At 43.8% G+C, this 16,594-nt stretch overlaps 1 protein-coding gene across 1 annotated transcript in view; it reads left to right on the top strand.

Annotated features, from left to right (window-relative positions):
• Positions 1-1,925: 1,925 nt before the first annotated feature.
• Positions 1,926-16,594, top strand: part of MGAT5B (alpha-1,6-mannosylglycoprotein 6-beta-N-acetylglucosaminyltransferase B) — a 90,814-nt gene continuing 76,145 nt past the window's right edge. Inside the window, exon 1 of the mRNA XM_066586394.1 lies at positions 1,926-2,024. The gene's annotated coding sequence lies outside the window, so the exon portion shown is untranslated. The remainder of the gene's footprint in view (positions 2,025-16,594) is intronic.

Here is a 16,594-nt window from a genome sequence, read left to right as displayed (position 1 = left end):
GCCGAGCGAGCATTCGGCCAACAGCCATTGTAGGAGAACGGGCAGCTTAATGTGTATGGCAGCCTCGTAACTCTGGCAGATGTTGGGGGAGATAAGGATCAGGCAACTTCCCCATCCTTTTCTTCTTGGGGAGATAAGCTGCTGCCAGCGGTTACTTCTCTCCCATCATTCTGAACATGTGCACGCTTGGCCGCGCTCAATGTCCCTGTGTATGTGGCTGACGTGCCAAATAGCTGTATCAGCTGACAGCGATCTAATGTCTTGGCATGAAAAAGATTTTTGCTACATGTAAGCCACACATTCAATAACTAGAAAAAGGCAAACATTGTAACACTGTTTAGGGTAAATTCAGTCTGCGCAAAATATTTATTAGGTAGCAAGTGCACTATTAGTGTCTAGTCTCGTACACCAGGGATAGTAAGACCCTTTCAGTCCTTAGACCTTTAGCTGTACCAACATTTTTGGACACAGCAAGGGTTAACTATTTCTCTTGTCCTATTAAAAATGTATATATATATATATATATATATATATATATATATATATTAATTAATTTTTTTTTTTTAATTCAAAGCAACCAAAGAATACCGATCGTGATACGCTTCATCCATCCACCCTCCCTCCCCCCAAAAAAGGAGGCACACTTCTCTAGGCGAACTGCCTCTAGTCTATAGCTAGAACATTCGGGCTTCTAAAGAGGAAGGACCAACGTACCTACCAACAAGGGTCTGACCTCCGTATGACGCTATCGGGTAATGCAATAGCACCGCCATACTAAGGCACTAAAATCGAAGTGCTGCGCTGCTAAATCTGACTGTAGCTCTGGACTTCGCTGTTCTATCCCGTTGTGTGAGGTGCCGGTTGATTTGTCTCACGGACTTCTACAAGTATACAGCGAAAAAAAATAAGCAATTAGTAAAACATTTGAGGAAGTTTTTGGTGCGAAGAAGGGCAAAAAATTTCTTTCACGAAACATTGCAACAATGTGGCTAATAAATGACTTCAAAATTATCGAAAAGGTGTTAGAGGATAGAGCAGCTCATGAGAATTACAAAAAGTCTAAAATCGCTGATGCCGATTATCAAAAGGCTTATCAGGAGCGTCTCGAGGTTAAGGCGGCCAAGCGCCGTGAGGCGAGTTCTGCGCTACTGGAGCCCCAGTCATGAAACACCTTTTAACCCCTTCAGTACTTTATTACCATGTCATGCCTAACAGGGCAGGATTTTTAAATGAGTCAGCAATGCAGTAAAAACCCCAGAAGATTTCAGATGACAGCTCAGTGCTCTGCGCATTTCAGCACTAGAGCTGTCCACAGAAATCTTCCGGAGTTTAACAGCATGATCAGTGCAGCAAGCCCCAGAGATTTTCCAGGCGTGCCACTAAAGGGGTTAATCTAGAATATATCTGCCGATTGAATCTCCCACGACTCTGGGGGGTACAAATATAGATTGAACTTTTGTCCATAATATAAACGCCGATCTCTTACCATATGTATGTTACTTCTCATATCACAGACCCGTTGGACATCCACTTTCTCTGGACGATGTGTAAATTAGTTTAGAATTATGAAATGAAATTTCAAAACTAAAATGTCAAACCTCTACTGACTAGATCATTTATTTCGACAATACCTAGCACACGGTTCATTTGCTACATGCCTCAAGACTTGCAGCTGTGACTCCGACACAGCCCCCTATTTTTGTGTACTCTGTAACTGTAACACCAGTTTGGGCAAAAACCCAGCTCTGTGGTCTGGAGAGAGTTAAAGATTTCTTGCTTTCCTCCAGCAGTTTGCTAGAGAGCCTGCAATTCCAACTTTGTGCCAGCAGATGGCGCAGTTGTAATAGGTGTGATCCAGCCGGCTGAAAACAATGCAGCCCCCACACTCAGCTGGCAGAGCGCAGTGCATGGCCGGGTAAGAGGGTTCAGACAGGTTTGTGGAGAAGAGATGGAGCATCCTCTGCCACCCTGGAATAGTCTGACACCCAGCTACCTCTGCTGCTGACTTGGAGCCAGCACTCAGGGTAGGAGCTCTTGTGAGTTATTGCTTACCTTTGTGTATTGGTCAGCTGTACTAGATGCATGATGGATCACTTGATGCTTTGCATGCAACTGAAGACTGGGAACCTCTGGCTCAGTTTGCTGTATGTGCATAAGGATTATACATTGGACAATACTATAGTCTACTTAGAACCGGCTGCATAAATATATGTGGAAGGAATGATGATGAGAGGTAAACCGATTCTCTGAAATGCTTAGCATGAGGCTAAGGTGTTGGCATTATTGTGGGTATTAAAGCGGGTATGTTTTGTCTGCTAATTTTTAAAGCTATATACCCTATAAGATGGTAGATACATAGTGTGCCATTGTACTGGCATCAAAGCACAAGGTAGATGTATTACTATATATCATAGAATCATTGCATATGTGTAGATGTAGTGAAGATATATTGTGACTCTTATACATGGAAATGATGCATCAATAAGTGGAATAAGACAGTCTGCCAACACAGTGCCCATATGCGAGAGCCATGTGTCATCATATAATCACATAGGTGAGATGCATGGAAAATATAGAGCGAGTGCTACAATAATCACAATAGTTCAGGCTTCAGTCATTGTTAATCAGGGAGTTGAGTGCTATATATATATATATATATATATATATATATATATATATATATACACACAGAGGTGTGATTTATGCATGACATTGCATCTGGAAGATGTGCCTGTATGATTAGAATTCCTAGTGTCATGTTAAAGTAAACTAGGTGTAACTATGTAGCGTAAGTTGTTTACTTATTGGACATTTATATATGTAGCAGCTCACATTATTTTGAAACATAGTAGTAGTATGCCGTATTGATTGATACTGTTATGTTATGACCTGTTATTATAAATATATATCATCACCAGTATGAATAATGGATATTCTTGCCATCATTTATTCATGTGGATCTTACACGGTGTCTCCATATGTTGACTGTTATATATGCATACCTTATCCTTATGTAATCGGCATATGTAGCCCAGTAAAGAAGTATGCATTAATATGTTCAGCTGCTTGCTAATGTGCTGTGAAAGGAATATCTGTACTCATTTGCAGCTTATGCATCAGTCTGCATAATATCGAGGTCCATAGACTCGTCTCCGTCAGACAATACGTCCTTTTCTGAATTCCATACAAAGGAAAACACTTTGCAATCCTTTGCTGTAGCCAGTACAAAGGGAAGAGCTGAAGATGTTGGAACAGACCATACAGAATGACGACTGGTGAGATATACTGTATCATATAGAGAAGACAGCCTAGTTTACATCATGGGTAATGGGCACAGTTATAACCCACCTTCGTGAATGCATGACTGTAGGTTCAGGTGTTTAGCTGTTCATCCACCTTGTAGTTATTTGACAGGTTTTGTTTTGAGCTTCTGATTACATTTTGGATGGGGTTTGAGCTGCCCCCAATATTCCAAGCTTTACCTACAATGTCATTCGAGTAGGATGAGAGAGAAACTTGTTTCAGGAGCACATTATATGACTATGGAGCCCTGAAATGACGTTTCTATTGTTCTCTACATGTAATTGGAAGTGCAGTGATTAGATTACCTTGCAGGAAACAATAGAAGTTGCACGGATTTGGTATCAGGTTTGGACCGCATGATAGTAGCATGTTAAAGCAGATGTAGACATCACCAGAGAACTTCATTTGCTTTGAAGTCAACTCTGCTCTATGCTAAATGTTTTCCTCAGCCATCTCCTTCTAAGTAGGAACCTAGAACTTAAAGCCATAATCATGGTCAATTTGAGACTTGAAGAGAATTCAAGACGTGAGTGTGCAACTTGGCTTTAGATTGAGTTTTGTGCTGTCCCCTATATGCTTGACATGGGAATATGTTGGACTCTCCCAGATGCTGAAGAGCAGGCAGTTGGTCTTTGTCTTCGTAAGCAGTTCTATGTATATAGAGGTTAAATGATATAGAATAGCATTTGGTTTTATGTCGTCATTGGAAAGGTTCACATTTTTTGTTCCTATAGAGTTGTTGTTGTTGGCTGTTTAGTCGTTCACTACCCTCGGCGACCCTAAAGGCGAGCTCCCACCATGTTTTTTGGTTTTGCACTGCTTCTTCTTTATAGTAACGGTAGGCAGATACCATTACCCATGTGTAGGCAGGGGTTAACCCAAGGATGGGTGGCTGGACACACTGTATCTACTCAGGGAATTTTAAGCGCATGCCATCTCTGCTCCAAGTGCAACCAGTGGTAAATATAAAAACTTGGAATGCCGATGCCAAGCAGAGGGATGTGGGTCTGCCTTCCCACACACCGGTTTGATTTTGGACTGTCTAAAGAGGAAGCACCTAGGGAAACCTGTTTTTCATCCTTGACCCCTCCAAGTGGCATCCAGTCTCTGCTGCAAGGTTCCTAAGCCTCTACTCAGATAGTTCTGGTTGTGTGGCTGCTGACATTGCACAGGGGTAAGGTGCCTTGCCTAAGGTATGAACAGGTGTGTGTATATAAGCTTTAGTCAGGGCTGGTGGCACAGGTGCAATAACGAGGCCCAAGCAGAAGGTCAGGGCAGGCAGCAAGCAATAATGAAGTCCAGAATACAGAGCCGAGGTTAAGGGGCACAGATATTAGAACCATAATACACAAACAAACAGGGGCTTTGTCAGAATGGCTGATGGATCTAATTGCTTAGGCATCTTCCATGAGAGGAGGATGCCTAATATTGCAGGAAGTGGATGGCGGTTGGTGGGAGACGTGTTAGGAGTGCATGCACTGGCCCTTTAAGTTAATAGGTGGGAGCATGGGTACAGCCTATTGGTCGACAGCAGTGTGTCAGAGGTGGAGCAGACACAGTGTGCAGTGCTTGCAGGATGACGGCGCTCAACCCTGGAACCAGCAGCTGGTGAGCAAGGGGAGTGGTGGCGGCGCAATGATGGCCACTATAACACGTACCCTTTGTATGGCTTGAAAAATGGAGTCTGGCGTTTTAGTCCTCCGAAACTCGTCTATAGACTCATAGATGGTTTCACAGAATCGCAGTTGGTGATCTAATGGATGAGCAAGCATTATTCTTCTTAAAGTGACCCAGAAAGGAAGTAGAGGGCAGATCCCCACTTACCCTCTTGTTGCAAATAAGGTTAAAGTGACACGGGGAAGTGACTTGTCCTGATAGGTTATAGAACACATTCCTTAGCACTGGGGTCTTTTTTTCTTCCTTTCCAGCTTTGTTTGCCTACCAAAACCATTGAGGTTTTTGGAAGTTTCGCTAGCGCCCTTCATGGTGGATGTCCACAACAGATTGGATCTGATGCCTTCTAGTTGCATACATTCTCTACTGGCATTTCTGGTGTGATGGTGACCCTCAGGTGGGTAACACCATAACACCGGCTGAGCCCTTGCCTATATTTAATTGAGGTGTATAATGGGGTTCGTACACAGAGCATTGTCCATCTTTTGAATTATACACTCTCATACTGTATGCCATGGATGTTGGCCGCCCAAAGGTGGTGGAAACGAGAAACTCAGCCTTGACCAGTATAGATACAGAGCTAAGGCAGCAAATTAATTATTTGCCGTAGATGAAGAAAAGCCTAAGAGTTTCCTTGCAGACCCCATCGAGTGTGAAGAGAAGTATTAGTTATGTTGTATGCACCCAGGTATACATGGAATATAACAGCATAAAATATGATGAATGAAGCCTTTAATAAGTAAATCTGGTACCTAATTCTCTGGAAGTTGTATAATTGGGGATAAGCGGTTTTCACAGTTGGAAAACTCGAGTTGTAGGAAAGGATTGAAAAACCTGAACAATAGAGAGGCCTGCTGGTGGCTGAAATTTGGACTTCGAGGGATGTCTTGGAGGATCTCTCTGCCTATTATACTATCCTTCCAAATGTATTAGGACACCCCTATCAGTAGAATGGATTGTGTCTTATTCGCAGGTCACATGTCCTAAACCATAAGATGCAGACTGTTGGAAAATTTCAGCCATAGTTTGGGACGGGAACTGTGATTCGATATAAGGGTTATGCCGCTGCACACAAGCCATCCATTACGTAGTGCAATGTATCGGCCCGTCTACAGTGGTGCAAGGAGCACCGTCTTTGGACAGTTGAGTAATGGAGGAACATTCTATGGAGTGATGAATCACACTACTTCATTTTCATATCACATTGACCTACCTGGGTGTGGAGGAGCCTGGGGGACGCCTTTTGTCTGAGTGGGTTGTGCCACCAGTTAAGTACAGTGAAGGTTCCATTATGGTCTGGAGATACTTTACGTAGCATGGTCTTGGTCCATTGGTAGTAGTGACAAGAACCATGAACACAGAGGTGTAGCTACACATTCTAGACAGTAATGTGCTGCTGACAATGTGGTAATACTCTGGGAATGGTCAGCAATACTTCCAACAAGACAATGCGCCTAGATCCAATTCTGTTTTACGTTGGTTTGAGGATATGGATGTTCCACGATTTTACTGGCTGCACAGAGTCTTGATCTGAACCCTACTGAACATTTTTGGGACGAGCTGGAAGATCGGGTCAGGAAATAGGAACAGGTTGAAATATGAATCGGGTCAGAAAATATTCCATCTTCCTTGGGAGAACTTGCCAGACATTTGCAGGATGAATGGAGGGAAATACCAGCTGAAGTGTATCGAACATTAGTAGAAAGCATGCCACAGAGAGTATCCAACGTCATTAGGATCAAAGGCATCTCCACTAAGTATTAACATATGAAAATAAATACTACCTTTGATTCTTGCTCAGGTGTCCAATTCCCTTTTGGTAGGATAGTGTAGAAGCATTATGGAAAATCTGAAGTTACGATGGGGACCCACAACTGATAGGTAAATAGTTCAGAGTAACAATAATGAACTCAGGTCTTATACTAATGTAATTAGAACATGTGCGCAGAGCCTGGACGGCGGCTCTCATTGTCCGGTTGGTTCTGTATTACACAGCTGTAGGCACTTCTCGTGCTGCCATATGGTTCCTCTATACAGTGCTGTAATACAACATGTGGTGGAGCATTTATAGCTCATGTTGTGGAGAGTTAGTGTTCAGTATCTACACTTATATATTATGTCTAGTTTGTGTAGTCGGAAAAGATGTCTCGTCTCATGTCTACGTAGACTGCAACGATATAATACCATATTGTATCTGTGAGGCTTCAGCTGTCTGGGTATTGTTTATTGCTAGTAGTGGCAGCTTCTTCTGCCAAGCTATATCTGGTTGTCTATAATAAATTTATATTATGGCCATTTAGCTGTTGTTTGGGGGCACATAATATTTATACGCAGCAAAAAAGTGAGGATGAAGATCGTTTCCTGTTGTGAGGCCATGTGTGGTTGGTCTGATGTCCACTAAGGACAATAAATCTGTATTATGGCCTATGGTAGCGGGGAACATATTTTATATCAGCACCACGTCCAACAGTATTACCATATTATTATAATATACTATTACAATAACCACAAAGGGCATTTCTCATATAATTAAAGCACTTTTTTTTTAATAACAATTAAATTTAGTACGGAGAAGTGAAATATTATGTCTAAGTATTGTAGCTATATATATATTATTTTTAAGAATTGAGTGTGCATATTGGCGATAACCCCGTCCTTCCTGTATTGTCTCTACAGAGTGCGCTTCATGGCAGCTGAAATTAATGGCAGTGAATTGCCAAAGAATTGTCATAGAATATTATATATATATGTACATATATATAAGCTGATATACCCGGCTTCACCCAAGTTAATTTGGTACTGGTGTTTATCTGGTGTTCACACGGAAAATCTTATGAAGTCGTGGTTACTTTTGAGATACCAAGGAATAAAATATGTTCACTATTTTGCATGGTTCTTTGCGTTACCCAGGAACCACCACGTGGAGGTAACCATGCGACGTTTCCTTTATATAAAATGACATCAGGAAGTGAGAGAATTAGATTACGTACATAAAATTTGGACGCTAATTCTTTTGCACTTAGAATTAAATTATCAAGTTGGGACCCATTAGCTTTTCCTATTTATGACATAATCAATGCTCGTGCCAAATTTCAAGTTTCTATGACATCGGGAAGTGAGAAAATTAGATTCCGTACGTAAAATTTCGACGCTAGTTCTTTTGCGCTAGAATTGAATAATCGAGTTGGGACCCATTAACTTTTCCTATTTATGACATAATCTATGCTTGCGCCAAATTTCATGTTTTTACGACATCGGGAAGTTGGAGAATTAGTGGCGAGTCAGTGAGTGAGTGAGTGAGTGAGGGCTTTCATCTTTATATATATATAGATACTCCAGCAAGTGATAGAACAACCCCCTCTCCAGTGACCACTGAAGGATTGAGTCTTATTTGTGTTTATGGGGGCAGATTTATCATTGAGAATTCAAGTTTACTAGCACAAATTCCCCCCCCCCCCCCCAAAGCTGTCTTACATACTTTGCACCAGATTTATGGGGTGTTTAGACACTTTTGGACATTTTTTATACACATTCAACAAAGGGGTGTGCTTGGGGGGCCTAAATGTGCCAAATTGTGCCAAAAATTGCACCAAAATTTTGCGCAATTTTTAGTATAAACTACACAACTAATAGGTAGTATAAAATAATGCCCATTCAGATGGGTTCATATCCTATATATGCGCTATCCATGTATTTCACAGACAGCGTACAGACCAATTCTAGCCAATTAGGCTATTCACACAAGCACTTTTTCACATGGACTGAAATAAATTGCTGTATGTCCTATTCTGGTCTACTGCCACTATTGACATTGACATGCTTCCGTGTACTGTGTGATGCAACTTGCTCCTGAGAATCTTGAACACAACTCGCATTCACATTTCCATGGATTAGTTTAGATTTTACGTGCGACTGGAAAAGATAGGTCTTGCCCTAATTTTTGGCCGTGATTAGCCGGCAGTTCCCATAGCAACCTATGGGAGCTGCCAGCAAGAGGAGGCGGAGGGACTTTAGCACAGCTAGCGCTTCTAAACTTCCTCCCCCTCCCTTTGCTGGCAGCTCTCAAAGGCTTCTATGGGAGCTTCTACTGCCATGATCAGCCAGCAAAGGGAGGGGGAAAATTGCAACGCCTGTGCAAGAGAGGCCTTAGGGTGCTTTTAGACTAGACATTTCTCATTTGTACATGCCATTGACATCACTTGTTCGCTCTCGTGCAGCCTTCTTAGACAGGCAGAGAGAATTGTTCAGTGTTTCCCATTCACTACGTGAAACACTGAACAAGCGCTGTTTAAACCGAACGAGAAGTAGAAGCCCCTTTATCTGCCATCTACTGGTAATGTACACAGCAAAGCTAACACATAACAACTGAGCTACAGAAAACAGGAAGCGTCACTGTGTCCCGAGTGCTCTAATTGCCGGTGTTAAAAGTGCAATATTTCAAGATTTTTATATGGATAGTCACATAATAAATAAAATAAAAACATAATAAAAAGTGTGTAGTAAAAATACTTAAAACCTCATTTAAAGGAAACCTTTCATGTTGAAGTAGCAGCCTGATCAGCCGGCATAATGTTATCGAGGAGGAGAAGCTGAGCAAATTGATATATACTGTTGTGGGAAAAGATTCAGTAGAATTTGTAATTTATTGATTTAAAGCTTTATTCACACTCGCGTCGGAGCCTCCGGCACAGATCCAGCAGGAATCCCAGACGAAATAGCACAGCAAGCTGCATTACTTCATCTGGGCAAGTTGCCAGATGGCCCTGATTATAGTCAACGGGGTCCGTTCAGTGCCACTTGATACCGTCCTAGGTCAGATCCATTTGTGCATGGATTATGTTTTCTGCTCCCATAACAGAGCAGGAATACTGAGCGCATATATGTAAATGTGTGAGTGTAATTATGTGAATGTGACCTAACTCTAATAAATGACTAGTTATACTCAATGTACATGAAACAATATATAATATTAATCTATGTAATCTGTTCAACTCCTGCTGCTCCACAACATGCTGCCTGCAGGGCAGATTGCATTTTTATTGTGATAAGTTACCTTTAAATGTCATTTTCCGATGATACATTCCCTTTAGGCCTCTTACACACGACCGTATGCGTTATTACGCTCGGCCGATGTCGGTTAAAAATCACATGAAGAATAGCCGCAACCAAGACCCGAATTTAACCGTTTCCAATCCACTGTCTGATGTCTTCCCACATTCTGAATGAAGCTTGTACAGCTCCAGCGTCAGAAGAACTCCAACAGGGTATTCTTACAGTCTATTATGAGCTAGAGATGAGCGAGCATACTCGCTAAGGCAAACTACTTGAGCGAGTAGTGGCTTATTCGAGTACCTGCCCGCTCGTCTCTAAAGATTCGGCTTCCAGCACGGGTGAGAGGTGAGTTGCGGCGGTGGGCAGTGGGGAGCAGGGGGGAGAGAGGGAGAGAGAGATCTCCCCTCCATTCCTTCCCGCTCTCCCCCGCCGCTCCCCGCCCCCCGCCGGCAGCCGAATCTTTAGAGACGAGCCAGCTGTCTTCTTTCCCAGCATTGGACAACGAAAAAATCCCCCCCCCCCTCTCTTTTTTCAGCCCTTATAGAAGTCTATGGAAGTTTCCGGCGTATCTCGGCAAAAGATAGGGCAAGAACTATGTTTGGAGGCAGCATAAAAAATCAGCAACCAAAAACGACCGCCAATGTTCTATTTTTGCCGGTGCAATTTTTACACGTGGCTAAAAATCACTCATCTGAATGAATAGATTGGAATTACAGATGAGCGAGTATACTCGCTAAAGGCAATTGCTCGAGCGAGCATTGCCTTTATCGAGTACCTGCCCGCTCGAGACAGAAGGTTCGGGTGCCGGCGCGGGGGAGCGGTGAGTAGCGGCAGTCAGCTGGAGGGAGCGGGGGGGAGAGAGGGAGAGAGAGATCTCCCCTCCGTTCCGCCCCGCTCTCCCCTGCAGCTCCCCGCCCGCCGCCGGCACCCGAACCTTTTGACTTGAGCGGGCAGGTACTCGCTAAAGGCAATGCTCGCTCGAGCAATTGCCTTTAGCGAGTATACTCGCTCATCTCTAATTGGAATCTAATGCTTCAGATGGTCTCAAGTTTTAACTCGGCTAAATTAGCCACGTATGTACAGTTGTGTCAATAAGACCTTAAAGGAAGGCATCAACTTTTTCAGTCCCTGAACTGTCATAAATTGGTCACTTACTGTATGTGTAAGTAATGGAGATGAGCGAGCACGCTCGGTAAAGGCAGTTACTCAAGCGAGCATCGCTCTTCTCAAGTAACTGCATACTCATCCGAGCAAATGCGGGGCGGGAAGGGTGAGCGGGGGGGGAGAGAGATCTCTCTTACTCTCCCTCCCACCGTCCCCCCACATTTGCTCGGACGAGTATGCATCTACTCGGGAAGAGCGATGCTCGCTTGAATAACTGCCTTTACCGAGCGTGCTCGCTCATCTCTAGTAAGTAACCAAACTTGTGTTGTAATTGCTATAGTATATACACAGTAGTATATCATCATACTTCTTAGGCCTCTAGCACACTAGTGTGTTTGGGTCCATATGCCGTCCATGTTAATTTATGCCCATTATAGCCTAAGGGGCTATATAGGTTAACGTTTTTTCATGTGGATTGGCTTTCTGTGGGAAAATACTCATCACATACCTGCCCATATCACGGACAAGAAATAGGACACGCTAATCCATGTCTATGCAAATAAGGAAGATGGAACGATACCTCTGCAGCGCCACCTATTGGATGGCAGCATTCCTGCAAATCAATGTACGACTTTTTAACAAGTCTGTAAAACAGTGATTGGGAATAGGAAACCAAGCCAGAAAACCACACAGACAGCTGTTTTGGGGTCTTTGCCCCTCATCAGTGTGCAGTAGGTTTTTGGCTGGGCTGATAAGAGGCCTGGAACATGGCTCAAGACGGGTGTCATCTCTGCTTAAGGAGGGCACCCAAAAAGTGTGTGGAGACCCCTTCTGGGTGCTCTGCTTGGGGAGAGATGATGCCATTCCCCAACCCACTCACCCCCTCGGTGTCTCCACACATTTTTGGATGCTCTCCTTAAGGAGAGACGACACCCCTCTTAATCCATGTCTATGTGCGGTAAATCGGACAGTATTTGGACAGGTGTCTGTGTACCCAACCTAAGACTTTATTCACACAACCGTATATATATGCTGCTAATTTAGATGGGGACTTGATCGCGGCTATTCTTCTTTCAAGTGATTTTTGGCTGTGATGCGGCGAGCGTAAAAACGCATACATCAGTGGTTTAATTCTCATTTCCCTTTTTTTGCACATTTTTTTCAAAAAAATAGAACCTGCTCTGTTTTGGGCATATTTGCACACCAAGTCCCATAGAAGTCTATGTCGGGTGCACAAATGTGCAAGCAATACACAATGGGATGTGCGAAGTACAGCACAAAACTGCGGGGAAAAGAACACACCTGGACCTCATTAAACTAAATAGTCTTTTAAATCAGGGTGGTGGTGGGTGTCTGGCGCCCATGTGACCATGCTGTGCATATGCAAAAAAATATAGTGAAATGCACGATACATGTGCTGAAGAGCGCGCAAAAGTGAATAAGGCTGTGTGAAGCCGCACTAAGGGCTTATTCAAACAACTGTATTTACGCAGGCATTTTGGCGCCTAAAAAAATTGTCCAGAAACCGCGACCGTGCGAAGCATCGGATTTCAATACATTCAATGAGACATACGTTTTTTTGCCATGTAAAATAATAATCGCGTCAGAAAAAAATATCTGACCGTTTTCAGTCGCCTTTTTTATACGGCGTGGGAATAAGATAGGTCTTGCCCTATCTTTAAACGTGATACGCAGCAAGCTCCCATACACTTCTGTAGCAGCTGAGAAAAAGGGAGGGAGTTACAACGCTGGGGAAAAGAAGGCAGCGCGTCCCAATTAGGCATTTAATTACCATTCTAATCCACGAGAAGGGTGTAACACGCAAGCGGGTAACGGCTAGCACGGGCATATCAGCCTACTCCCTGCCATTTATTTTATTTCATGCGGATATACGATCAGGGGTGAACGTATTAGGCGCACCCGCTTTTGTGAACAGCTTTAAATATGTAGCTTCTGATGGAGAATCGAGCATGGCAAATGCGATTATACGGCGCGTACGGGCGAACGTATAAACGCATACGGTCATGTGAAGGAGGCTTAAGTTACCTATTTCGCTAGAACTGAGTGCTACCTGTGTGATGACAGGAACCTGAGTCAGCGAGAACAACATTTGTGCGGTTCCGGCTTTCTACAAATAGACCTGTACAACAGCATTGTGCCGGAGACAACTTGATTAGTGGCTTTAAATAATTACAGCCCAACATTGTGGCTGGGAACCTGGTGGGGCTAATTGTATGCAAATTAATGGGCTGAAATATTGCACAAACACATTTTATTTCCTTATTTTTGTGTAGACTGCGCCATAGAAGTCAGCATCACAATATGTACTCTAATACTAAACTGGCCAGTTGGCCGCCTGCGGGCCTGATGCCTTCAGTTCCTCTGGGATTCCTATGAATCGAAAGCTGTGTGCATGTGGTTATAGCATGTTCCTGCAGTCTGACACTATAGCACTGATTGGACAGCGTTATTGTGCTATTACACCAGCGTGACCGCTGGCACATTTTCCCAACAATTGCAGGGCTGCACCTGCCGCACAGCTACAGCCCAGCCGTTGGCGCTATTACGCTCTGTTAATGCCTGTGTAAGAGCGCTAATTGCTGGGCTGTAGCTGTGCGGCAGGTGCAGCCCTGCAATTATCAGGAAGATCCGAGTGGTTAAGTGCTGTTACTCAAGCGCCATTAATGCTTGTGTAATAGCGCTAATTGCCAAACTGCACCTGCAGGTTCAGCCCAGCGATTGTTGGGAAACTGCAAGCACTAGTGGCAGCCACTAGCTGACCTAATAGCAGCCTGAGGGCTCCTTCACACGGGCGAATGCGATACCGCCGTGAGAAAATTGCAGCAAAATCGCAACTTTTTTCCTGTGATTTTTGAGCGTTTACTCGCAAAAACATGGCTGCCGCTTGCGATTTTTCTCGCATGTTTTTTTCCACGTGATTTTGCCACAATTTTTTATGCGAAAATCAATGGGACTTTCTAATGTTAAAAACGCATCGCACAAAAAACGCAATTTCATGCTTTGAGATGCGACAGAAAGGAGGCTCCATAAGGAAACATGGGAGATGAAAGAATGCAAAACGCAGAAAGATAGGACATGCTGCGATTTTTTTTCTCTCGCAACATCGCAGGAGTGAAAACATCACAAATATGAAGGAAAACATTGAAAATCATTGTTTAATAATTCAGCATTTTCACTCCCTCTCACATCGCACGAAAATTGTGCAATTTTATCGCCAGTATGAAGGCGCCCTGAGGGTGGCTTCAGAAGGCTGTTTGTGCCACTCTGTTCGCCGACACGGAGCGTAGTTGCGCATGAACAAAGTTTTTTGACGGCTGTTCAAACTCCCCAACATTGCACAGGAGTTTGAAAAAATATCGGGAAGATTCGTCCTGCCCTATCTTTCCGGCGTGCAGTTAATCCTCAGCCGTGGCATGTCTGTCTTTGCGCGTTCCCTCGCATCGCATTGCCCATTGTTTTCAATAGAACCGGCAGAGCATCGCACGGTATGCGAGGTGCACGGAGGGAGGTGCGAAGCTTCCCATAGAAAACAATGGGAAACACTCTGCGATCCTCCGGAGCAAATAACTCTGCGGGATGCGCCATTTGTTCCATTAAAGAAACAGAAACCGAACGGAAAGGAAGCTTTCTGTTCGCTGTCCGTTTTTAAAAAAAATCCCATTGAAATCAATGCAGGAAAAATGGATCAATTTTTTTTCCATTCTAATTCCGTTTCTGTGGATCGAAGGAACGGAATTATGACTGAAGCCGTAACGCAGGTCTGAACAGAACCTTTCCGGTGGATCTGCTGCTGGTTTTCCTGTTGTGAAGGCGGCCTTAGGACTTATTCACATGGGCAAGTACAATTTCGTTCAGTGAAAAAACGACCGATTTCACCCCAGGTGTAACTTCAGCTTTTGTTCAGTTTTTGCATTTTTAACTCACGAGTGTCATCCCTTTTTCTTTTAAAAACAACGGAAGTCGGACCAATTGATGTCACTTCAATGGATCGGCCATTCAAGTGAATGAGTGTGTCGGAGAATCGCACCCAAATAAGACGTACTGCGGTTTTCTGCTGGCATTTGTACTAATACTGTCTAAGGGCGGTTTCAGGCGAGCGTGGGCGCAGCTATGCTCAGCAGCACGGAGCGTAGTTGCGCCTCAACGAGGGGAATTTCTTCCCCTTTGCTGGCTTTCCAGAGAGCAGGAGTTTTAAAAATAACCGCGGGAAGATAGGTGCTGCTGATCCCACACCATGTGTTCACTACATGCGAGAAAGCTAGGACAGGCCCTATCTTGTCTTGGTCATACAAGGCTTAAACCCAATGCTGTGGTCGCCACTACGCTTTCCGGGCCGAAGCGTAGTAGCGCCAGGACGAGGAAAATTTATTTTTCCTCGCCAAGTTTTCCAACTCCGCGCAAGAGCGCAGAAGTTTGAAAGAGACCGCGAGAAGATAGGGCATGTACTATCTTTTCTCAGCTGTAGTATTCACGACTGAGAATTGCCCGCAGTAAAGCGAAACCACTGAACTCTTATTGAAATCAGTGGTTTCGTTTTGCGTATTCACGTTCACAAGTGCATTTTTTACTATACTTCTTCCACGTGCAAATCCTGGGCACTTGTGCGCACAAAAAACACATAATGATGCTCTCAGCCATTGAAATGGGCAATTAGCGTAATGAGTTCAATATGTTCTCTTTCCCTGGGCACAAATGCCAAATACGCGGATGTGAACAAACTCATTGAAATCACCGCCGCTGCAGAGCGTAGTTGCGCATGAATCGAAGGGGGGGGGGGGGTCTATTTTTTCATAGTATTCAACTTCCGCTCTTTAGTGTGTGAGTTTGAAAAAAGAAGCTAGGATAGGTCCTGCCCTAGGAAAACTCCATACAAGAAAGATACGGCAAGTCCTATCTTTTATTGCGCTCGTCATAAGAACATGAGAGAATCCCGATACTGAAAATGATCGTTTCATTTCGTCCCATTTTGAGGCTGTGATTTTCACGGACACATAACGAGACTAAGACAAGCCCATCTGTTTAAGCCTTCAAATTCGGACAGAACTAAGACATTAAAATCGCTTGTGTGAATACGTCCTTAAAGTGGTTATCTCACTAAAACATTTATCACTTATGTACAGAATGTTTGATTGTTGGCGGTCCGACCTCTGGGAGCCTCACTGATCCCAAAGACAGTGCACCCCAGTCACCCTAGTCAGTGGAGTAGTGATATGCATGCAGGACCACCGCCCATACACTGTCTCTGCATTTAGCTATTTCCCATAGAAGCGAATCGAGCAGTAATTACACATGCGCACTGCTACTCCATTCTCTACAGGGTCTTGGGGTTTGCCGTTCTCATGATCCCCCGTGATCCCATGGTCATACCCTTCCCCTTGCTTTTTGTAACCTGCCATAGACTTCTATGGCGGCTTTCTGCATAAAACGCAGAAAGATAGGT

Source organism: Eleutherodactylus coqui, chromosome 13 (assembly GCF_035609145.1).
Source record: "Eleutherodactylus coqui strain aEleCoq1 chromosome 13, aEleCoq1.hap1, whole genome shotgun sequence".
Classification (NCBI taxonomy): Eukaryota; Metazoa; Chordata; class Amphibia; order Anura; family Eleutherodactylidae; genus Eleutherodactylus; species Eleutherodactylus coqui.
Note: the sequence above shows the minus strand (reverse complement) of the source record. Positions and strands in the feature narration are given on the sequence as shown.